This window comes from Onychostoma macrolepis, chromosome 12, assembly GCF_012432095.1.
Source record: "Onychostoma macrolepis isolate SWU-2019 chromosome 12, ASM1243209v1, whole genome shotgun sequence".
In the NCBI taxonomy this organism is placed as follows: Eukaryota; Metazoa; Chordata; class Actinopteri; order Cypriniformes; family Cyprinidae; genus Onychostoma; species Onychostoma macrolepis.
In genome coordinates, this window is record NC_081166.1 from 12,117,017 (window position 1) to 12,141,950 (window position 24,934).

Here is a 24,934-nt window from a genome sequence, read left to right on the forward strand (position 1 = left end):
TGTTCAAAAGAAAGCACAAAGTGGAAATATATCCAGTGGACTGAAGTGATCCGAGGTGAACTTCTTTGAATACAAAGTAAACTTCACACTTTTATGTGATTACTTCAGAGAAACCGTTTGAACCCATGAGATGAACTCTGTGCACAGCATGTCACGCTCACATATGTATCAGCATGAAGATGCATCAGCATTTACACCAAATCCATTAATATGGTATGTGTTAGGAGTTGTGTTACCTTCTGTGCTGCCCAATTCTCATTTTAATCTTTGGCCCCAAGGAAATGTGTAAAATCCTTTCGTATGAGACAGTTTGTTTCATATTACTGATTTGCTCTGCTGCCTCTCTCATTATTCATTATGCTAATACAACAACATGAGACCAGTCCACTAGTCATCTGAAAAGAATACATCTCTTTGCTCTTTAAATATAAACTCCCTTGGGTTTCAGATGGTTCTGTCATGCCTTTTTAAAGAGTAAATTACCAGAGAAGACTTTCACGCTCTCTTTCTTTGCTCTAGTTAAGCCTGAAAACCCAATGATATGACACGGAGAAGCAGACACTGAGCTGGCGAACAGGTAAAATACTCAAGTAAAGCAGACAGCCACACAAAATGGAAATACAAATAAAAAATAAGCTGGCTGTGATTTTCTTCTCACTATCGCTTGCAGGTGTTGTTTCAAATGTTCTGAATTTTCTAGGAATTATAAGCCGGCTGTAGCTGATCGGATACAGATGTGTGGATCATCAAGTAAATCTATTATATAATACCTGTTCCTCACCATTGCAGCTCTTGAAAATGACCACCCACCCACTTCATGTCCTTTCCATCATACATTTGGTCTCCCGTCATACAATTGGTCTCGCTTTTAGGGCACAAGTGTGCAAGAAATGTCTTTTTAATTGTGAATTAATCTGAATCCTGGCAGGAGTTTCTCACACAGAGAACCAGCATGAGCTGACTTAAATATGTCCTTCTTGTTCTCGAGGCCCAGCTGGGACCTACCTTTGGCCTCTGCTCGGTCCAGCTTTAATGAGGCAGAGAACATTATCTGTCACTGTCCTTTATTCTAAATTGGTGAATAAGCATGCTTTGATTTTTTCACAGATTGAATTTTTAAAAAGCATTTCCCCAGGTGCATTTCATTTCTTAGTATTACCATTGATGATAAAAGTATCTGCTCAAGTGGTGGTTCTCATTACATTGTGATGGAAATTTAATATCACTAAATAGCTCGCTGCTGCTTTTTGTTGGTGATTTACTTGTCCACAGCCGAACAGAACACAAGATTCATGCTGATTGATAATGGCAAAGTTTAAGGCTGCTCTGATGTGGCATTTCATATTTCAGAGCTAGTACTGGTATATTATGTATCCTACAATGAAAAAAAAATAATAATAATAATTGTTTTTTGAGAACATACATTTTTAAGTTTAACTCGTGATTTTTTTTTTTTTATTATTTACTAATTTACTCAATTATATTGAATAGATTCCAATATATTATATAAGTTAAAGATTTTGAATAAATGGAAAGACCTGTTAGTATTTGACATTCATTTATGTTTTAGCACAAATAGGAAGCTACTTGTCACTGCACTGACATCAGTGCAGCTATTATTCACTGAATGAAGCAATTGTAATCTTAATATATGTAGCCATACACAACCCAACCATAAGCTCTTCTCTTAACATAACAGACATTCTTTTAAATGTCAAACATAACTGAACATTACATATTAACTGGCCTTTCCTTCACTCAAAAAAACAATAAATAGCACTTAATTTTAAAGTTTACTCCTCTGATCCAGCCCTGTGCAAAGCATGCTGGGAATTAAAAATCTATTAACCAGTTTCAGTTAATGCAGTGAAAATGATTCATGTAGTCCCACTTTAAATTAAGTAAACTTCAGTTATACAGTACATATATTTGAATGGATTAGGACATAATGTATAGGCTCTGTGCACAAGCTTAGCGACGAACTTCCGCTGTCGCCAGAAGCCGGGATATCAGTTTCCGGTTTTCATTCGCGTCACCCAAAATGTCAGTATTTACTAGATGTCTCCGAGATCTGGCAAGCAGAATCAGCGGTGTCCATCACATCGTTAATGCCTGGTCTCCTGCTCCAATACACAAACGAAACAAGGGATTCAAACGCATATGCCTATCAAGTTATATGCACAAATAGTTTAATCTAATGTGTTATTTCGGCATCTAGTGGCTAAGCTAGCGACATGTTCATTTTAGATGCTTTTCTTTCTCAATTTTAAACGCAGACTGTTCGGTTTTTTTTTTTTTTTGGTGATAATTGTATTATCAATTGTACTAAACATCTCCCCCTCTCAGTTTCTAATAAAGATCAGGGAACAGGTGATGTCTGTTCATTGTGCTACAGGTCCATGATGAGGAATGCTGAGAAAACTCACAGTTCGAGTGTATGGTGAAGCTAGGATTGATAAACCCACAATTATAAGCTTGTTAACGTAACGTTAACGGGGATTTTGCCAAGGTAATTCATATTTAATATAACTCTTAAAATAGTATGTAATGAAAACAGTGGCTAAAATTGGCAGGTGAGTTTACCTTGCTGGTCCCCATTCGGGTTACTGCATGCATTCTTGTTCATGTTATTTCAGAATATATATTATACTATTGTGATGTTAAATTCACTTACAGATAATATTAATAATTTTAATAACAGGCCACCTGAGTGTACTTAAAAGGGAGCCCAATTTCATGACTATGATTCTTAACAAACAAGGACCATTTTTAAAAGTACACTTTATAATAATGTCAAATGAAAGTTTCTGGAATAATTGTGAAATTACATATAAAGATAAAGATAGATTAAGTGGTTCAACAAAAGTACACATTTTCATTTAATTGCAATTAACGTCCAGTTAAGTGTCCAAAAGCATCACATGTTGTTACAGTTAAGTATATTATTTTAATGTTCGCTTGTGCACAGAGCCTATTGTGTTGCTTTACAGAATACACAAATATTAAAAAATATTTTGGTTATATTCCAGAAGCAGCATTTTTGATGTCAGCTGTCTAGAGTGGATTCTTTTGAAATAGCAGCAGTTTTGTGTCAAGGGCATCTGTGTTTTGTGTCATTGTAAAAGTAATATAGGACAAAAAGTGCTTGTGCACTTAACTGTGGATTTTATGTTCAAAAACTGCAAATGCTGTTCATAAAGTGATCTACTGATGCTTTTCACATATTTGAATATAACAACAAAATCAGATTTGAACAGAACCCATTCACACTGTAGTGGAAGCCCCGCATATCTCTGCTGCTTTTGAAACACTTTTATCAGTCTACAGATAGTGCCCTGGAAAACTTTTTTGAATAGGGAACATTAAATGCAGCTTTCTAGTAAAATTATTAATATGTTCATGCAAATATTTAACCAACTGTAACACCAACCATTCCTCATTGAACCAAACATTTTTATTTTATTTTCTTGGCTGCATTATTATTATTATTTTTTTTAAATTTGTTTAAAGTTGTAAATGGTTACAAGATCTCCCACTTATAAGGTGTAGAGCTAAGTGATATGAAGTGACATTCTTCTGGCAACATTTGAGATAAGTAATGCAAAGAGCAGAACTGATTTCATTCATTTATTCATTTAAAGTCAGCTCTCTGGTGAAGGACACTGACTCTAATGGGTTGAAATTTTCTTTAGGTACTATATCTACTTTCTCTTTGTATTATGTAAACAGTTGTTTTCAGCAAATGTCATCACCCAAGAGCATCCTTGTTTCATGCAAATACAGCAGTTTAATTAGTAACTTCACATCTAATATAATCTATTAATTAATTGCTGTGCTGATGTTCATCAAATGTACCTAACAATGTGACCCACTGAGGGATCATCAGCGGGATGTTTTAAAAATTCAGCTGCAAGCCAAAGTCAGAGGAAAGGTGCCACCCTTGGGGAAGACTGTGGTTGCAGTCTTCAGTATTCATTAACTAGCTGAGGTCATCTGGTCACACTGCATTTCAGTGATTCTGTCTGCTCACAAGCGCATCAATCATTCAATCAGTCTCTTACAATTTCATTATTCATCCATGATGGTGATGGAAGCTGGCACTTTGTAATCCACCCCCACACATGCACTTCCAAACATATACAACCATCCACTGTACCTACATAAAATAAATCTTTTAAGATGAGAGACATTTGATAGTGGTATATAAAATGTAAAAAGTAATAAATAAATAAATAAAATATCAAAACATGTTATAGGCTACTATGGGGCTGTTGAATGTTTAATCTGATTGGCTGAGGAACGTTCTAAGGTGTGCAATTCTTTTCAGGGAAATGCACGGCTAAAGTAGTTCCAGGCAGGTCTTGACAGCATTACATGTCCATATCACTTCGTCAAATGATGATGAAAAGAACTCAAACCTACAATAACACTGACCATGCAAATAAATATAGTATATAACAAAATAAAAAAAGACAAATAATTTCCACGTTTTTTTTTTATCACAAGATTACGTTTTATTATCCCTCCCTTACAAGCGCACACAAATGTGTTGTCAGCGCTGCTCTGATGATTTTTAGCAGTAAAATAGTTTAGCAACTTATAGCGGCGCTGTTCTTATAGTTTCGCTATTATAGAGACACTTCTGCGGAACACTGTTGAGAGATGCACAAACTCAGGTAATTCACACACACTTAATCTCAGGGCTCTCAAGTTATAGCGAAAGTTTGGAGTGAGATTAGGGGAGGGGCCACACAAAGGGGAGGAGTCACTCAAAGGGGAGGGGCAAGTCAAAGGGGAGGAGCAACTCAAATATTTGCAGCACCCAAGCGCATATACATTACAGTACTTACCCTGAGCATGTATGTCAAACTGTGTGTGTGTGTGTGTGTGTGTGTGTGTGTGTGTGAGAGAGAGAGAGAGCACATTTCAGCTTATGTTTCTTTTTTTCTGTTGTAAATGTTTGTTGCACATTTTGATGCCTGATGACAGGGGTAGAGGACTCCCACATAAAGCACTGTCATGATAATAGCGTTCCATCCAGAGCCAAACTGTTTCTAGTTTTGATTTTGTTCAAACCCACCATGGAAAACACACTGCATCTGAATTTGAATTTGGGGAAGCCTCAGTGCTTTATATGGGAGCCCCCTACCCCTGTCATCAAGATGTGCAACAAACACAACAGAAAAAAATAAAATCATAAGCTGAAATGTGTTCTCTCTCTTTCTCTCTCTCTCACACACACACACACAGAGAGAGAGAGAGCTTGACATACATGTTCAGGACAAATTCTGTAATCCTACTGTGTGTGTACAGTATGTACACTGAGCACTGCTGTTCATTTGGCATGTTTGGGGCCAAATTCCTTTGTATTTTTGATCCTTTTTTAAATATGTAAAACAATTTATTTTATTTGGATGAATTTGTCTGTCTTTTATTAGATTCACCAACTGTTATAACATCTCTAGTACTTTCCTTTCAGGAAGCCAAAGCTTTTTTTTGACTGCATTAATAATACTTTAGCGCGAATTTGGCTATATTCCCCAACATCAGCTCTCACTATCGTTTCACAGGCAAGTGATTTCGTAGAGGAATCTTAAAATCGAAAAAATAAACGAAGAGGTTACCTACAGCATTCATCGGATCTTTCTCTTCCAATTTACACTCCATGTGTGCGCGCATCCATGTTGCTTAGTAACGAACCCGCTTGAGGCAGAATCGCGTAATTTAAACGGAAACAACAACACCCTAATTTCTGATTGGCTGGTAGGTGGCATTTAACTCTATAACTACAGAGAGCTATGAACTCGGCAGAAAACTTACCTCAGTATTGGAGAAGCACCCGGCTGCAGCCTGCAGATCGAGGCGGGGCTGCACGTCTCGTCCCGCCTACAACTGTTCTCATTGGTTAGTGGCTCAAGTCATAAGGCCGATTCTAGCGGTTTTTCATTTACGCTGTTCTTGCTGCATGGTGAGTACAGGCGAGCTACATCACTTGTCTAATTTGTTTAATTACAATTTTTAATTCTAAAGTGGCGTTTAGTGTGTTGTTAAAAGGAAATGTGAAGTAGTTTCAAAATAAAATCGCATAACTTTACTCACTCACGCAAGGTGTGAAGGTCTGCTTTTAAAATAACCAGGTCTGCGTTTCCCAAAAGCATCAGGCCTAATGCCGCCTTCACGTTCTATCGGAAATTTGATAATTCTCACTATGCGATTACGAAATGGAAGAGCTTTCATGATTACCTAGGAAACTCGTATTTACGATAATTCTGAGAGCACTTGAAGGCAGCATTAGAAACGTTAGTGTGTGTGCTTTTGGTGGGATTATGATTAGGATATAGTGTTCCCAAAATAAGCCCCTTAAAAAGAAATACAGTGGCAAAACTGAACCAGCAGAAGTAATATAGGACAAGTTCATATTAACATCCAAATTTATATTGTTTTTCTGTGAATAAAATGATTAATTGTAAAATATTTAGATTTTATTATTATTATTAATTAAACATCTATTAAAATAAACAGTAAACTACATTTAATAATAATAATAATTCAACAAAAAGTATGATTTAGTTTAACAGTCCTTGAAAGTAGAGCTCGTTTTTTATATTACATACTGTTATGCTGCTATACAGTATATGCACTAGAGCAAGTGCCAAATCCTGCTCCTGAAGCACCACTGTCCTGCACTAAAAAACTGCACTAGTGAGTGCCCATTCTGCAATTACACCAGTATGCCACAGCTGATGTATTATCACATCAAAAATCACTTTCAGTGGGCAGTGCAACATCATGGTGAGTTTAACTGTCTTTTGCTTATGTCACTTTAGTTAAAGTTTAATATGGTGCCGAACCAGCCAGCAATGCACTGTGCATGCTTCTGATTTAATTGCTTGTGAATTTGTAGTAGAATGTTTAATTTTAAGGCTCAGGTAAACTTCATTTTCTGCATTCCGCACATTGACCTTGGGTCTTTGTTGCTCAAATCACAAAAACATGTGCTTGCACATGGATGGTGCTGATGAAAATTCTGTCTTGCGATTGTCCACCGTCCAGAGCAAAAAGGGCAAACAAGTGAAGGTTCAATTTAGGCAATTTTCAACAAACTTATTTTCTTTTTTTTACCCTTTCAGATTTCACCATTTTAAAATGTGGTCCAAATTTGCTGGAGCACATTGCCACCCATGCTTCACCACCAATCCAGCCTCAGTCTTCCTCCTCGGACCAGCAGCCGCAGCCTCGATCTTCCTCGGTCCAGCAGCCGCAGCCTCAGTCTTCCTCCTCGGTCCAGCAGCCGTAGCCTCAGTCTTCCTCCTCGGTCCAGCAGCCGTAGCCTAAGTCTTATTCCTCGGTCCAGCAGCCGTAGCCTAAGTCTTACTCCTCGGTCCAGCAGCCGCTGCCTCAGTCTTTTGTGTTTGGAGTTCACACAAAAGATGAAGACAATGACTGGTAACCAATCAGTTGGTGGTCCCCATTGACTTCCATTGTATTGGGGGGAAAAAATACTATGGAAGTATATACATGTACAGTCATAGACCAAAATTTTCATTTTTGGGTGAACTATCCTTTTACGCAGCTCCTTGGCTGAAGTATACTTACTTTTGTAGATGTGCTTACAGTGTTCAGAATGTTAATACTCTCAGCTGTTGTTGTATTTATTATTACATGTATTTATTATAACAGTTTCTTCCCCCAGGCAATCCAACTTATGAACAGTTATGCAATAACAATGTGCAATGACCTTACATTTATTTGCTACCACCTCCATCCTTGTATATCCCTGTATCACCTTTTATTCCATCACATTTTATCTATTGCACAGCTGTATCTACAATCATTTATGTTTCACTTATTATTATTTTTTTGTTTATTTATATTTATATGTGTATTTTTTTATTCTCATCTTATTTTTATTGTCTGTGTGTCGTTGTTGTCTCTGTAAACTGGAAGCTTATGACACTAAAACAAATTCCTTGTATGCGCAAGCATACTTGGCAATAAAAGCTCTTTCTGATTCTGATTCTGAAGAAAGTGTGTAAAGGATGTTAATGTTTAACCAGAGATTTATATGTACAAAAAGATGTGTTATATACAGATGTACAAATTTCACCTTTCTTTATCAGAATTAAACTTTCATACCTAAATAAATAACAAGGAAATAATTGTCTTGGCATGTTATTCATATACAAACAATGCTGGTATTTTTTACCATAAGCTTTTCATTGTCAAGTAAATCCAAAAATTATTAATTTGTTAACAATATGGGTTATTAGTTAACATGAGCTAATAATGAACTGCACTTATACAGCATTTATGAATCTTTGTTAATGTTAATCTCAACATTTACTAATACATCATTAATCTTGCTAACATTAGTTAATGCTCTGTTAATTAACATAAACAAACAATAAACAACTGTATTTTCAATAACTAACATAAAACGAAGATTAGTAAATACAATAACAAATGTATTGCTCACGGTTAGTTCATGTTAGTTAATACATTAATGTTTAATGAACCTTACTGTAAAGTGTGACCATTAATTTTAATAACATCTTAAGACATGACACTTGCTGAGAATATTTAACTTTTATTTAAATGTTAATAATTCGTGTAACAGTAAAGCATATACTGAAATTAAAATAAAAAAACGACCATAAATAACTTATAAGTGGTAAATGACCAATGCACATGAATAGAAATAACTTAAAACTTAAGTTGTAAATAAACTATATTCGTTGACATTGCGATTGCAATGTGACAAGTCAAAAGCAGTAATTGGATTCTTGCTTGGAAATGTACATAATGAAACGTTTTTCAAAAATAAACACATTTACAATGTATTGTTTAATACTATATATTTTACCAGGAATAAGTAATTAACGGGTTCACAGTTTTGTTTTATATAATTAAGTATTAATACCATGTAGGCCTATTGTTTCAACCGCATTTCCTATTTACCGCGGCGTCGACGTCATCGTGGCGTCGACGTCAATACATTGCCACTAACCAATGAGAATCATTGTGGGCGGGGCGACACGTGCAGCCCCGCCCCAGGTGCAACCCCGCCTCGATCTGCAGGCTGCAGCCGGGTGTATTTGGTGGCTCGGTGTTGTGTTTGGAAACATAGAGGGGTACCGTATACGCGGTCAGTGTTTTGTGTTTGGAGTTCACACAAAGATGAAGACAATGACTGGTAACCAATCAGTTGGTGGTCCCCATTGACTTCCATTGTATTGGGGAAAAATACTATGGAAGTATATACATGTACAGTCATAGACCAAAATTTTCATTTTGGGTGAACTATCCTTTACGCAGCTCCTTGGCTGAAGTATACTTACTTTTGTAGATGTGCTTACAGTGTTCAGAATGTTAATACTCTCAGCTGTTGTTGTATTTATTATTACATGTATTTATTATAACAGTTTCTTCCCCAGGCAATCCAACTTATGAACAGTTATGCAATAACAATGTGCAATGACCTTACATTTATTTGCTACCACCTCCATCCTTGTATATCCCTGTATCACCTTTTATTCCATCACATTTTATCTATTGCACAGCTGTATCTACAATCATTTATGTTTCACTTATTATTATTTTTTTGTTTATTTATATTTATATGTGTATTTTTTTATTCTCATCTTATTTTTATTGTCTGTGTGTCGTTGTTGTCTCTGTAAACTGGAAGCTTATGACACTAAAACAAATTCCTTGTATGCGCAAGCATACTTGGCAATAAAAGCTCTTTCTGATTCTGATTCTGAAGAAAGTGTGTAAAGGATGTTAATGTTTAACCAGAGATTTATATGTACAAAAAGATGTGTTATATACAGATGTACAAATTTCACCTTTCTTTATCAGAATTAAACTTTCATACCTAAATAAATAACAAGGAAATAATTGTCTTGGCATGTTATTCATATACAAACAATGCTGGTATTTTTACCATAAGCTTTTCATTGTCAAGTAAATCCAAAATTATTAATTTGTTAACAATATGGTTCATTAGTTAACATGAGCTAATAATGAACTGCACTTATACAGCATTTATGAATCTTTGTTAATGTTAATCTCAACATTTACTAATACATCATTAATCTTGCTAACATTAGTTAATGCTCTGTTAATTAACATAAACAAACAATAAACAACTGTATTTTCAATAACTAACATAAAACGAAGATTAGTAAATACAATAACAAATGTATTGCTCACGGTTAGTTCATGTTAGTTAATACATTAATGTTTAATGAACCTTACTGTAAAGTGTGACCATTAATTTTAATAACATCTTAAGACATGACACTTGCTGAGAATATTTAACTTTTATTTAAATGTTAATAATTCGTGTAACAGTAAAGCATATACTGAAATTAAAATAAAAAACGACCATAAATAACTTATAAGTGGTAAATGACCAATGCACATGAATAGAAATAACTTAAAACTTAAGTTGTAAATAAACTATATTCGTTGACATTGCGATTGCAATGTGACAAGTCAAAAGCAGTAATTGGATTCTTGCTTGAAATGTACATAATGAAACGTTTTTCAAAAATAAACACATTTACAATGTATTGTTTAATACTATATATTTTACCAGGAATAAGTAATTAACGGGTTCACAGTTTTGTTTTATATAATTAAGTATTAATACCATGTAGGCCTATTGTTTCAACCGCATTTCCTATTTACCGCGGCGTCGACGTCATCGTGGCGTCGACGTCAATACATTGCCACTAACCAATGAGAATCATTGTGGGCGGGGCGACACGTGCAGCCCCGCCCCAGGTGCAACCCCGCCTCGATCTGCAGGCTGCAGCCGGGTGTATTTGGTGGCTCCCGGTGTTGTGTTTGGAAACATAGAGGGGTACCGTATACGCGGTCAGTGTTTTTGTTGATGTTCTCATTCATGCAGCTACATTTGGCCCAGAGACATCACGACTTCAAACCGAAATACACAGTGTGGTGTAAATGCGTCAGAATTTATAATTTCAGTGGTTCTGAATTGGCCCGGAGTAGACGTCTTAACTCAATGCGTTCTGAACTCATACTTGCTAATAGTGGTAATCTTCATTTTCAACCCATTCTCACACCTAACTCGAGCTTGGTCAGGACCACTTGGCGTCGCTTTTTGACGCTCAAGGTACCCTTAGCGTCATTTTTCGACTTGCAGGGTCCTCCGTTGCTTTAAATAGGAAACCCTTAGCGTCAATATGCCGACGCCATACTGGGAATTTTATCGTCATAATTAAATTATATATTGGGTAATAACAGTGCCATTATTGCATACATGTTGGGGTGTGATTTTTCAATGTAAACAGCCACAACAGTTTTATTTATATTACATTATGAGCACATAACCCAACCCCTGCCCCTAACAGGCAGATACAACTACCGTCATAATTTATTCAAAAAATATTAATATTCCAAGTCTTCCGAGGCAAAACATTTGATATGTGAGAGGAGTAGGCGCGATCGCCGTCTCAGTCCGCCGTTAAGCTCATCCTATGCTGCAGTCTGTGCGCGAATTCAAAAAATGCTGCCAGAAGAAGCCTTGGTTGTGAAATGCTATTGGCTCTTGTGTGTCTCGTGACCGATTGCGTTATGCTACTGGACGGGAGTATCTTTTTGAATGAGATGTGAGCGCGTTAACGGAGCGGGATCATTTTCAGCGATTACAACCTTATGTTTTGCTCTCTTCTTCTCATAAAGACTTCGTATGGCTTCAGAAGACTTGGAATGCAGCACGACTTGTTTGTAATGCTTTTATACTGCTTGTTTATGGGCAGTTATTGCAATAAATACCGGTGACTGCACTTACATTTGCCTGTTACGTGTTTTATGTTGTTCAGAAGTGGGTAGGTTTAGGGTAGGGGTGGGGTGCTCCAATAAAAGTATAAATGTATATAAAATTATTTATATTTTTTACAAATGCATGCAAACCATTAAACTAAGACAAACAACTGAAAACAACGGAGGAGAACGTATTGTCATTTTCCATAAGCATCTTGACCTGACGCATAAAGCAAGCAATTGAAAGCAATGGAGATCCTATTTTGTCATATACTGACGCCTAGGCCTTTGACCATGCTTCAGTTTTTGACGCCTTGGGAGTGAGAATGGGTTGTCATTTTGCATTCGCACACAGCATCATTCTGGAAATTTACTGGTAATTTTACAACTTCTCATACCGGTAAATTGCCGGAACAAATTTGCCGGTATTTTTAAAAGGGGCCTGTTCACACATGATCTCTTTATAGCAATTTACCAGTAATTTTCTAGTAAAGTCTGCATGTGAAAGAGGCTAATGGCTCAAGCCTCTGTTACTAGGTCTAAAATGAAGTTTTGATAAGCAACGAAGTTATGAAATGAGATGCGTAAGAAATTACACTGGACACTGGTAAATGTCTTGAAATACAACATCTGAACAATGCAACACCTCAGATGTGTATTATTTTCTAATAATTAAACGGCCTGTTGTTAGATATGTCTGTGTTAAGACATACATACTGTACATACATACAGAAATGTGTTTTATAATTTCAAATTATGATACAGGATAATTTTTGATAAATTAAACATGGCCAACTTTACCTGAAAAGAGATTTGTCTGGAGTGCATGATCTTAAATGGATAGTTCACCCAAAAATGAAAATTCTGTCATTAATTACTCAGCTTCGTTCATCTTCGGAACACAATAGGAGATATTTTTGATGAAATCTGAGGACTCTCTGACCCTCCCATAGACAGCAAGGGAACTACCACAGTCGAAGCGCAGAATATTCTTCATTTCTTAGTATTACCATTGATGATAAAAGTATCTGCTCAAGTGGTGCTTCTCATTAAATTGTGATGGAAATTTAATATCACTAAATAGCTCACTGCTACTTTTTGTTGGTGATTTACTTGTCCACAGCCGAACAGAACACAAGATTCATGCTGATTGATAATGGCAAAGTTTAAGGCTGCTCTGATGTGGCATTTCATATTTCAGAGCTAGTACTGGTATATTATGTATCCTACAATGAAAAAAAAATAATAATAATTAAAAAAAAAAAAAATAGTAATAATAATAATGTTTTTTTTTTGAGGACATACATTTTTAAGTTTAAATTATATTTTTTTGTTTGTTTTTTTACTAATATACCAGCTCAATTATATTGAATAGATTCCAATATATTCCATAAGTTAATGATTTTGAGTAAATGGAAAGACCAGTTAGTATTTGACATTCATTTATGTTTTAGCACAAATAGGAAGCTACTTGTCACTGCACTGACATCAGTGCAGCTATTATTCACATCAGTGCAGCTATTATTCACTGAATGAAGCAATACACATTGTAATCTTAATATATGTAGCCATACACAACCCAACCATAAACTCTTCTCTTCTACACAATGGTATCGACAAAAATGTCAACATAACAGAAATTCTTTTAAATGTCAAACATAACTGAAAATTACATATTAACTGGCCTTTCCTTCACTCAAAAACAATAAATAGCACTTCATTTTAAAGTTTACTCCTCTGATCCAGCCCTCTGCAAAGCATGCTGGGAATTAAAAATCTATTAACCAGTTTCAGTTAATGCAGTAAAAATGATTCATGTAATCCCACCTTAAATTAAGTAAACTTCAGTTATACAGTACATATATTTGAGTGGATTGAACACAATAACATTAAGTTAGGACATAATGTATAGATATTGCGTTGCTTTTCAGAATACATAAATATTAAATAATATTTTGGTTATATTCCAGAAGCAGCATTTTTGATGTCAACTGTCTAGAGTGGATTCTTTTGAAATAGCAGCAATTGTGTGTCAAGGGCATCTGTGTTTTGTGTCATTGTAAAAGCAATATAGGACAAAAAGTGCTTGTGCACTTAACTGTGGATTTTTTTTATCTCTTACTTTTTAGATGTCTTGAAATACAACATCTGAACAATGTAACACCTCGGATGTGTATTATTTTCTAATAATTAAACGGCCCGTACTGAACATACATACAGAAATGTGTTTTATTATTTCAAATTATGATACAGGATAATTTTTGATAAATTAAACATGGCCAACTTTACCTGAAAAGAGATTTGTCTGGAGTGCATGATCTTAAATGGATAGTTCACACAAAAATTAAAATTCTGTCATTAATTACTCAGCTTCGTTCATCTTTGGAACACAATTGAAGATATTTTTGATGAAATCTGAGGACTCTCTGACCCTCCCATAGACAGCAAGGGAACTACCATGGTCAAGGTGCAGAATATTACCAAGATGACCGACAAACTAGTCCATGTGATATCAGTGGTTCAACCATAATGTTACGAAGCTATGAAAATAAAAAAAATTTTGCGCAAAGAAAACAAAAATAATGACTTTATTCCACATTTTTGTCTCTACTGCGTCACTTGTGGACGCGCGTTCACGACAGTACCATGAAATGTGGAATAAAGTTGTTTTTTTTTTTTTTTTTTTTGCGCAGTTCTTTGAAATAATACATTTAAACTGAATACAAATTAATATATTACAGCTTGGCTTTAAAGTTGACAATGGGTTGGCCTATTTGTGTGTGTGTGTGTGTGTAGTATCTTACTTTTAAGAGGATTAAAGGTGGATGTGGCAAACCTGAAAGTGTCATCAAAGTAAAGAGTTGATATTCCATAGTGAATTTACAGTGAGGAAAATAAGTATTTGAACACCCTGCTATTTTGCAAGTTCTCCCACTTAGAAATCATGGAGGGGTCTGAAATTGTCATCGTAGGTGCATGTCCACTGTGAGAGACATAATCTAAAATAAAAAATCCAGAAATCACAATGTATGATTTTTTAACTATTTATTTGTATGATACAGCTGCAAATAAGTATTTGAACACCTGAGAAAATCAATGTTAATATTTGGTACAGTAGCCTTTGTTTGCAATTACAGAGGTCAAACGTTTCCTGTAGTTTTTCACCAGGTTTGCACACACTGCAGGAGGGATTTTGGCCCACTCCTCCACACAGATCTTCTCTAGATCAGTCAGGTTTCTGGCCTGTCGCTGAGAAACACGGAGTTTGAGCTCCTCCAAAGATTCTCTATTGGGTTTAGGTCTGGAGACTGGCTAGGCCACGCCAGAACCTTGATATGCTTCTTACAGAGCCACTCCTTGGTTATCCTGGCTGTGTGCTTCGGGTCATTGTCATGTTGGAAGACCCAGCCTCGACCCATCTTCAATGCTCTAACTGAGGGAAGGAGGTTGTTCCCAAAATCTCGCAATACATGGCCCCGGTCATCCTCTCCTTAATACAGTGCAGTCGCCCTGTCCCATGTGCAGAAAAACACCCCAAAGCATGATGCTACCACCCCATGCTTCACAGTAGGGATGGTGTTCTTGGGATGGTACTCATCATTCTTCTTCCTCCAAACACGTTTAGTGGAATTATGACCAAAAGTTCTATTTTGGTCTCATCTGACCACATGACTTTCTCCCATGACTCCTCTGGATCATCCAAATGGTCATTGGCAAACTTAAGTCAGGCCTGGACATGTGCTGGTTTAAGCAGGGGAACCTTCCGTGCCATGCATGATTTCAAACCATGACGTCTTAGTGTATTACCAACAGTAACCTTGGAAACGGTGGTCCCAGCTCTTTTCAGGTCATGGACCAGCTCCTCCCGTGTAGTTCTGGGCTGATTTCTCACCTTTCTTAGGATCATTGAGACCCCACGAGGTGAGATCTTGCATGGAGCCCCAGTCCGAGGAGATTGACAGTCATGTTTAGCTTCTTCCATTTTCTAATGATTGCTCCAACAGTGGACCTTTTTCACCAAGCTGCTTGGCAATTTCCCGTAGCCCTTTCCAGCCTTGTGGAGGTGTACAATTTGTCTCTAGTGTCTTTGGACAGCTCTTTGGTCGTGGCCATGTTAGTAGTTGGATTCTTACTGATTGTATGGGGTGGACAGGTGTCTTTATGCAGCTAACGACCTCAAACAGGTGCATCTAATTTAGGATAATAAATGGAGTGGAGGTGGACATTTTAAAGGCAGACTAACAGGTCTTTGAGGGTCAGAATTCTAGCTGATAGACAGGTGTTCAAATACTTATTTGCAGCTGTATCATACAAATAAATAGTTAAAAAATCATACATTGTGATTTCTGGATTTTTTTTTTTAGATTATGTCTCTCACAGTGGACATGCACCTACGATGACAATTTCAGACCCCTCCATGATTTCTAAGTGGGAGAACTTGCAAAATAGCAGGGTGTTCAAATACTTATTTTCCTCACTGTACATCAATAAAGCTATTCTATAGGCACAGTATTGTATAGTCATTAAGGTCTTTGTAAACAGAAAATTACATTTTGAGTGCTGAGCCTTTCTCCCATGGGAAGACCTTTCTTTTATCAGCTTAAGCTGCTGCATTCTAAAACCTCACTTGAATAATTCTTTTTCTCTTCTTGCTGTTTTTTCCCCTAATTATTTGGGGTATAAATGCTACAGCCAGCTCTAAATTGTGAGATAAAAATAATGTTGTTTTTCGGCTCATATGAAATTGCTTTTACTCTTCTTAGAGTTAAAGACATGTTTAAAGTGGATGAAACAGTTTAAACTCTCTTCCTAAACAGAGTAGCCTGTTCTTGTTGGCTTAGATTAATTAAAGAATCCAGTGCAATGGACACACACACACACACACACACAAATCCTTAGAATTATAAGATTAAGTGTACATTGTTATTCAATACCGTTCAGATAAAGTGAGAATAATAATTCCAGTATTAAAAAGTAATTGAATAAGTAATGGGATTGAGAAAGACAGAGCATGTTAGCAAAATGCCAAATGTCTTTTATTCAGAAAAAGCAGATGACATAGAATTGACAGATTTGACTTCTGAGGCAGTTAATGTTTTTATTTATACAATAAAAAGTGTATTTGGACACATAGGGCACACTTAAAGTGTATGAATGTCAATTGCATTATATAACAAAACATTAAACTAGCAAATATTTTCAAGCAAAACATTCCACTGTACAGGGCTGTTCTGGGATATTGCATATTGCTCTGGTCCTCCTTCCTTAAAAAAAAAAAAATGTAAATATTGACATGTTTTGGTGGGCATTGCACATGGTTTGATATTTGCATCATATTACATTGTGCGTATGCATAAGATATTGTACTTTTTAGGGCCACTTTATTTGCATATGTTTTACTTTACTTTGTGAAATAAGATGTTAGTGGAACACCTATGTAGTTTAGCTTCATTCAGTTTTCTTAGATCTGCCACTGTGAAACTGAACACTAGTATGATAAATCTGACTTAAGAGACATGCTGTGTTATAGTTTGTTAGCCAGACAGTTTCATTTCCCTTATTTTATTCTTATTGAAGTAATAACTTATAATAATGAGCTCATTTACCATACGTCCTTGGAGAGGGCTAAAGCGTCTAGTCACTGCTAAGTGATCTGACAACAGACAGAAAAGGAATGTGCACCTGGTAGAACACTTTGTTTCACTACAGCATGTTGTGTTGTTAGCAAGTAGCATGGGTAGAGGTGGATCTCATATGCAGTATGCATTCATTCATGATGGGGATGCATGAGTGCATGGCTGAATCTTTGATTTTTAATGTTTTACTGAATGATTGTTGTGGCTGTCATCAGTGGTGAAACGCTAAAGCAGCAGTTTCTCACCTTTTTCTAGCCATTCTATATAACATATTTCAGTTTTGAATTGGAAATGAGCAAATATTGTACTACAGATCTAATCACCTGATCATTACACAGACTATTTATCAAAACAGTTAAAGGTCATTTTAAATTATTCATACATAATTTAATTAATATTCATGAGAGAAACCACTGTTTCCAAACAGTGGTCATGATTATGCGTGAAGGCAGATCAGTAAACAATTTTACATTTATTTAACAAATTATATGCAATTATAGTCTGAATTCAGAAAATCCTTAATAGTGGCGAAGAACAGGTTGAATACATAACTGCATTTTTCTTGTCCTAAGTAGATAATGTACAGTATACTTCTAGCAGCACAACTAAATTAATAATAAATAGCTCATGGCCAATAATAATCAAACACAGAAATGTATGTACAAATGTACAATGTATTAAGCTAAAACTATGAACATTTTTATTACTTAAAATGAATGTTAACATAAATAAAGTAAAGCTAATTTCCAAGGCAACATTTCCCATTTTCATTTAGTTAAACCTGATGTACTAAAATAACTAAAAACTGAACTGAAAGAAATATGAAAATAATAAATATACAAATAAACATGAATTAAAAAGTATTGATAAAAACTATGATAGTATCTCAGTTTTACTAAAATAACACTGATATGTAACTATATACAGCGTATGTACACATGTACAGTCATGGCCAAAAATATCGGCACCCTTGGTAAATATGATCAAAGAAGTCTGTGAAAATTAATCTGCATTGTTAATCCTTTTGATCTTTTATTTTAAAAATTCACAAAAATCGAACCTTTCATTGGATAATAAGAATTAAAAATTGGGGGAAATATCATTATGAAATAAATGTTTTTCTCTAATACACATTGGCCACAATTAACGGCACCGTTTTATTCAATACTTTTTGAAACCTCCATTTTCCAGTTTAACAGCTCTAAATTTTCTCCTATAATGCCTGATGAGGTTAGAGAACACCTGACAAGAGATCAGAGACCATTCCTTCATCCAAAATCACTCCAGACCCTTTAGATTCCCAGCTCCATGTTGGTGCTTTTTCTCTTCAGTTCACCACTCATTTTCTATAGGGTTCAGGTCAGAGGACTGGAATGGCCAGCAGAAGCTTGGTTTTGTGCCCAGTGACCCATTTTTGTGTTGTTTTTGAGGTTTGTGTTTGGATTATTGTACGGGTTGGAAGATCCAAACATGGCCCATTATAAGATTTCTAACAGAGTCAGTCACTTATTGGTTTTTTTATCTGTTGGTATTTGATAGAATGCATGATGCCATGTGTCTAAACAAGATGTCGAGGACCTCCAGCAGAAATATAGGCCCACAACATCAAAAATACAGCAGTATATTTCATTGTATACATGGGGTACTTTTTATCCCTGTGTTCACCAAACCCATCTTGAGTGTTTGCTGCTAAAAAGCTCATTTTTTAGTTTCATCTGTCCATAGAAGCCAGTCCCATTTGAAGTTCCAGTCGTGTCTGATAACTGAATATGCTGGAGTTTGTTTTTGGATGAGCTAGGATAATTTTTCTTGAAACCCTCCCAAACAACTATTTTCTGCAATTCTCCAGCTGTGGTCCTTGGGGAGTCTTTAGCCACTCAAACTCTCCTTCTCACCGTGCATTAGGACGATATAGACACACGTCCTCTTCCAGGCAGTTTCGTAACATTTTATGTTGATTGGAAATTCTTAATTATTGCCCTGATGGTGGAAATGGGAATTTTCACTGCTCTAGCTCTTTTCTTAAAGCCACTTCACTAATTTGTGAAGCTCAATTATCGTTTGCTGCACATCAGAAATGTATTCTTTGGTTTTTCTCATTGTGATGGATGATTAAGGAAATTTGGGCTTTGTTTTCCCTCCTATTTATATTTCTGTGAAACAGGAAGCCATGGCTGGATAATTTCATGTTCATAATCACCCTGGAGTGCTCAAAATTGTGAATATGAATGGGAATATCAGAGATATTGTCTTCATAAGAATTTCTAGGGGTGCCAATAATTGTGTCCAACGTGTATTTGAGAAAAAACATTTATTTCATGATATTTCCCCCATTTTAAATTCTTATTATCCAATGAAAGGTTAGATTTTTGTGAATTTTTAAAATAAAAGATCAAAAGGATTAACAATGCAGATTAATATGTATGTGACAAATATACGTCGGTGACAGTGTGTATGTATCAATGAGCATTTCAGGAAAGGAGGAAAGGAAGAAAGAAGGGGTGTTATAGGGGTCTCAAGCAAAACAATAGTGTCAATTACTGCATGCATACTTGGTTAATATATATAGATGCAAATTCAGTGCATTTACTGAAAAATGAAAAATACTATCTTATTTGTGTGCAGGCTTCTTGCTTCCCTCTTTATTTTTGTGCTATTTGGCCACTCTGCACTGCAATTCTTTTGGTGGCTGATGCATTTCACAGGTGACTTAACCTTATCTTAATAAGAAAACAATAGCTTCAGATTTGAAATGTAACACTTCCACACAGGGTTATACTACACAATGATTTTTTTATTTTATTTATTCTTCTAAGAAAATGATATGACTAATTGCATATTTACGTCAGCATTGGAAAATCGAATGGGCATTGTCAGTACTTTACCTGGAAACATAGATTCCTAGAATTACACACATATAATGGTTTTTCATTGTTATTAATATGATACCCATTTCAGACCCTTTAAAAAAATATGTTATGGATACATGATTCATTGTTAATGTTACATAGGCATACTCTAGTTACTAGGTATACATAGTCTTAATTAGAATTTGAGCATTTAAATCAAATTTACTGCATATTTCTAAATGTAGTATAGGTGTAATGATAGTGTTATAAACACTCTTTAAAGATAAACATCTTTGGAAATCTATAACGATATAAAAAAAAGTGTTAATAAACCACTAATTGGGTTGTTTTTAACATGGATTTTGGCCATACATGTCTTCAATTTGAATCATCTGTGCAAAAATTAGGCTTTAATATGAAAACTGGCACTCAACATTTCTTCAGACTAACATTATAATTAATGAAAAAACTGCTAATATTAGTGTCAATCACATTAGTGGATAAAACAGCAATATTTCCGTTGTGATCTCCAAGTTTTTAATGACAACATCTGCTGAAACATCTGGCTCATTAAGTCTCCTGTGAAATCTGAATGGCAGTTCATTGCAGCAATAACATTTCCAAAACAAAAGCTTTTAATTCGGAGCTGCCATTTCAAGGCATGGGTATCTTTTGTACTTTAATGGCAGCAAACTACCGGTCCAGCATGGAATTAATTATATTTCAGTATGTTCAAAGACCTAACAGTCAATTACTGCCTTTATTAAACAGCTTTTTTTACCACACACACACAAAAATAATAATAATAATAATTAAGTTAATGTAAAATGAGTAATAATTAAAAAAAAAATGTTAAAGTTTCAATACTGCCGCTGTTTACTGAACATGTTTTATTGAGTGCATGTAAGGTACATTGCTCAGCAAGCATCATTGGGTCTTTTAAATAAACTACAATGAGAAATTATGCAATTGCACATAGACTAAATAGTGACAAATGTGAAAAAACAGCATCACCACATCACAATAGCAAAACAAAGACACCTAGAAAAACCATATTGTCGAAACATCTGTGTAGGCCTCAACCAAACCACTTCAAAAATAACATTGTTTTTACATTCATGCCTTGCATTTTTAATTGCCTCTGGTTGTTTGTTTTTGCACATTAAATCATCTTCCGACAGCATGTCCATTACAAAATTTATATTAGAAATAAATTAACTTGTTACACAGCAGTCAAAAAAGTGTACTGTTTTAGTCATTTGGAACCAACTTATTCTCCCTTGAGGTACAAAATGCAACCTTGGAGCTAATTCACTTGCTCTGTGGAAAGCATTTCCCTCTGATTTACACACTGATTTTTTCTTTTTTTTTTCTCTTTGTGTGTTATGTTGCAATAGGTGCAAAAAAAATTTCTTTGTAATTTTTTTTATATTTCATATAATACACATTTCACTACTTCACCTGATCTTTGATTGCCATTAGCTTTTGTGTAAACACAGATATATGCAAAATTTTAAATAACATATAGCTGTAATATTTACAACAAGCAATCTGCCCATAAAAACATTAAGGTAACACTTTATTTTAAGGTGTCCTTGTTACATGTTACATGTACTTACTATTAAAATAACAATAAATTATGCATAATTACATGCAAGTAACTCTAAATCCAACCCTAATCCTAACCCTAACCATACTGTAAGTACATGTAGTTAATTAATATTACTCAGTACTTAAATGTATAATTACAAGGGCACCTTAAAATAAAGTGTAACCAAAATTAATATAAAATACAACACGGACATTAAGTACATGGTAACACTTTACAATAATCTTCAGCATTAGTTAATACATTGGTATCATGAGCTAACAATGAACAATATTTTTACAGCATTTATTAATATAGTTTGATGTTAAATTCTAACATGTTGCAACGTAATGACAACTGCATGTCAATATTTTAATAATTAAATTAGCATTAATCTAGATATATTAATAAATGCATTATGTTTATCATTAGTTTATGATAGTTAATGCATCCCTAATGCGAATTGTGAAACACTTTTAACAAATTGACCCTTATTATAACGTGTTACCAAGTACGTTTGAGCTCTCTGTACAAAAACAAAATAGGCCTTCCTCGGATTCAACAAACCAAAGCAACACACAGACTTTGGGCAGTACTTTCCTGTTTATCTTTTGTGTAAAACAAATACAGAGTCCAACAATAATAAGTGCCATTTTGCCATTGTGCATTAAGATAAATAATCTATTCCTTTGGAGTCATGAAATTGAAGTCATTTTGTGCACATTGTGTGTATCCTGTATCTGTACGGCCTTCCATATGGATGGGTACTGACTTGTCAGTATGGAAAGTATAAATGTTCAACTCATTAGAAGTCAAAACCAAGCATCCTCTGCATTGTTGTTTGGAGAAACAGCTCTCAGGTCAGTCTGAGGTCAACGTAAAACCTCCAGTCTTGTCGGCCTCAAGGAAATAGGATGGAGGAGACAGAATCCTCACTGATCAGAGAGAATCCATTTGACAGGTCCGGGTAATGGAATACAGTGTTCTGAAAAATAAAAGGGTACTTGGAAGTCCTTCCGCAGTGTTCTGGAAGGCTTTCCATAGTTGCATTGCCACTTAGTACCCTACAATGAAGATCATCAAATCATCAAAGACAAATCAAATAGAATATCTTCATGTCAAACGCGGCCCATGAGATAAAATAGAGCAAGACTCTTTCATAAATATGAGAGAAACAGATTTCGTACTAGGAAATACGCCTCCTTTTTGATGTCATCTTTTGCAGGAGTTATGTTCGGAAGGATTCTGATTGCTACTATTGCAGTTATTTGAAGGAAATGACTCTCATCAAATTGAGTCACTTGGGAAAGGGGAGATGAAAGTTGTCACATTTTTCTCTTGGTTATCGCCCTGCTTTGAAATTTGGTCCTTGATGACAAAGTTTGACGGATGATCAAAAAAAAAAAAAAAAATCCCCAGTTCACAGTGATAATAACCCAGAGTTTGAGAAAACTGATGAACTGGGAATTGGTTTTTCCCTCTTAAAAGTCATCCAAGATCAAAACGAATCAACAGGTGAGATGGCGGTGACTCCAACCCCACATTGGCCTCTTCATGTGGGTATACACCTCATGCCGTGACTTGCTTTTCTTCTCTTGCCCGCTGTACTCCTCCTTTGCTCTCCCTCTTCTGTTTGGAGGAGGGAGATACCAGCCGTCTTGGCTTGCTTTGCTCTTGTCATGCCGCAGACAGTTGTCTATCCCTGAAACGGCAGCAAAACAACCAGTTAAACTATGTGGAGCTGATTTGGCAGATAAACATACTCTTCGTCTGTCAGTTCGTGCTAACCCAGACCGCTCTCTCATATGGTCAGGTTTTGAACAGAAGGGAGAGAGAACAGTATGTGACTGAGCAAACTCTTCCCTCTGTGTGGAACTGATTAAGCAGTGCATGGAGGCCAAGACTCATGCTTTATCTAGCTTTCATTTTCCTATATTACCTATTACGGTAGTGCTCGATTACTAGAATGCACTGCCTACAGGTTGGGATCCATAAAAATGGGTGGTTTATAGATTCTGGCCTCCAGTACAGTGAAATAAGGTATCATTTGCTTCACTTTAAACTTGCTTCTTGCTTTAAGAGACCTGACACTATAATGGTGTTTCCCAATCTGCAAACTGTTTGAGAGTAATGGCATTGCAAACAGTATGATTTACTTGTCAAGAGCGAAAATCTACAGTTTTTTTTTTTTTTATCCAATTATTCCTTCCAAAGCATTTATTTTGTTCTCCAGAAGCATTTAGATGACACTTGTAGTTGTAGTTTGTAGGTTTCCTCTTAAAAATAACTAACCTTATATTGAAAGAAAAATATATTTCAATAAAATCTCCAAGTAGTTCTGAAAATAGATGCTAAAAAAAGACAATATTACAGTTCTTTGGTGTTCATATTGTCCCCTCGCAAGTCATAACTTACCACATTCGGTCCAGTCCCACAGCTTTGTTTGCATATGAATCTGAGAATAGTGTGGAATCAAACTCCTACGTGTCACGACCACAGGCTTTGTCCCGTTGCCCAGGAAGGTGCTGACACACACAGCAGCTGGTGCATTTTGTGTCTCATCATGACAAGAGTCAAAATCTGCCACAACCCTTAAAGCTATCTGAAAGTGAGATATAGGCCTGTTCTTTAAATAACACAGCAATAATAGAATGATCTATTCGGCTGCTTCAAAGGTTTGCTGACCTAGTGAAATGGTTCTTCTGTGTATTTGTGAGTGTCACTCATAACTTGACTGTGTTCAGTCATGAAGGTCATTTGACTTGAGTAATATAATATGAAACATTCAACAACATTTCTGCCATGAACCTACACAGGAATATTGATCTTAGCACTGTAGCAAAGCAAGCAATTATGTAAACATCAGATTACTTGCACATTGATACAAATTATGCAACAGTTAGTCCTGGACTTCGAATTTGATTGTGCAGAGTGAAGTTACAAAACTACTAAGTAATACTGTTTGTATCGCTCTGTGTTTACAGGTTCCAGACAGACAGTCAGTGACTCTTTCTGCAAGTTGCATTGATACACCAGTAGGTGGCGAAAAGTTTCTTTTTTGAGTG

The 24,934-nt window shown here is 35.6% G+C and overlaps 1 protein-coding gene across 2 annotated transcripts in view; it reads right to left on the reverse strand.

Moving 5' to 3' along the window:
* Positions 1–16,680: 16,680 nt before the first annotated feature.
* LOC131551229 (urotensin-2 receptor) overlaps positions 16,681–24,934 on the reverse strand; it is a 37,153-nt gene continuing 28,899 nt past the window's right edge. The window contains exon 3 of one of the 2 annotated variants that reach the window (XM_058794009.1): positions 16,681–17,060. The gene's annotated coding sequence lies outside the window, so the exon portion shown is untranslated. Of the gene's footprint in view, positions 17,061–19,077; positions 23,572–24,934 lie in introns of those variants that run through there. The other variant, XM_058794005.1, reaches the window with a different exon arrangement.